This window comes from Arachis ipaensis, chromosome B10 (genome assembly GCF_059453495.1).
Source record: "Arachis ipaensis isolate K30076 ecotype BB chromosome B10, ASM5945349v1, whole genome shotgun sequence".
NCBI classification, from domain to species: Eukaryota; Viridiplantae; Streptophyta; class Magnoliopsida; order Fabales; family Fabaceae; genus Arachis; species Arachis ipaensis.
Genome location: NC_142435.1, coordinates 88,030,111 through 88,031,315, shown reverse-complemented (window position 1 = coordinate 88,031,315; position 1,205 = coordinate 88,030,111). Strand labels below are relative to the sequence as shown.

The window sequence follows — 1,205 nt, the reverse complement described above, 5'->3', positions numbered from 1 at the left end:
TAGCTCAACTTCTTGGAACATCTGATTAATAAAACAGCACACTTTTCTGCAACTCGTTGGGAGACGACCTGGGACTTAAAACTCCCAGTAATTTTAATTTAAACTCTCTGTGACATATTTCTAAATTGATAGGCAGATTTTCGGTGAGTTAAGAACTATACTCGCAACGTAACCATTTTAATAAATTTTTAATTCACCAGCTTCTGCTTCCCATCAATTTTTGGCGCCGTTGCCGGGGAGTTGCAATAGAGTGCTAATTTTATTAATTAGAATTTATTTATTTGCCATTTATTTAATTTTGCTACTATGAGCTGCATGTTTCTTCCATCGAATGACACGTTCACTTCCTGATCCGCGCTTGCTAATATTCGATCCTGAAATTGAAAGAACAATTTCACGAATAAGGCGAGAACAGCGTAGGTTAGCCCGCTCTGAAGGCGGATCTGAAAGTGAATTTGAGGAAGAAACCAGCCCCCGTTCTACTGATTTGGTTGTTTTACGCACAGAAAACATGGCAGCTAGAAGAGTTACCATTCAGGAGGAAGGAGCTCCTGACTTTACAATGCAACCGTTTCAAGCGCATCATCCAGCGGTAGCTACCGATTTTGAAATAAAGACCGCACGGCTGAATTTGATGCCCAAGTTTCATGGCCTACCTGCTCAAGAGCCTATCAAGCACTTGAGAGATTTCCAGGCAGCCTGTTCTACTGTCAGGCGTGATGGCACTGATGAAACTTTAATTCTGCTGAAAGCTTTTCCGTTCTCTCTTGAGGGAAAAGCAAGAGAGTGGTACTACACTCAACCTCTAGCAAATGTATCCAACTGGGATACACTCAAAAAGTAGTTTCTGGAGAAATTCTTTCCATCTAAAGTTACTGATAAACTAAGGAAGGATATTTCTACAATTGTTCAGGATGACAATGAGACTCTCTTTGAATACTGGGAGCGCTTCAATAATCTTCTGGAAGCATGCCCCCACCACATGATTGACAAGATCGTGCTACTCAGCTATATCACACAAGGTATGAGGCCCCAAGATAAGACCACATTGGAAAGTGCCAGCAATGGGTCTATGAAGAAGTACAAGACCACTGATGAAGCTTGGCAATTGATCAGTGATTTAGCTGAATCTACTCGGAACCACAGACAGAAGCAAGGTCATTCAAAAGCCGTTGCAGAAGTATCTTCTGGCATAGAGACTGCTG

At 41.7% G+C, this 1,205-nt stretch overlaps 1 non-coding gene across 1 annotated transcript; it reads right to left on the bottom strand.

Annotated features, from left to right (window-relative positions):
* Nucleotides 1-880: 880 nt before the first annotated feature.
* On the bottom strand, nucleotides 881-988 carry LOC148580769 (small nucleolar RNA R71). The gene has a single exon (XR_015895630.1). It is a non-coding gene; the product is annotated as a small nucleolar RNA R71 (small nucleolar RNA).
* Nucleotides 989-1,205: the final 217 nt, after the last annotated feature.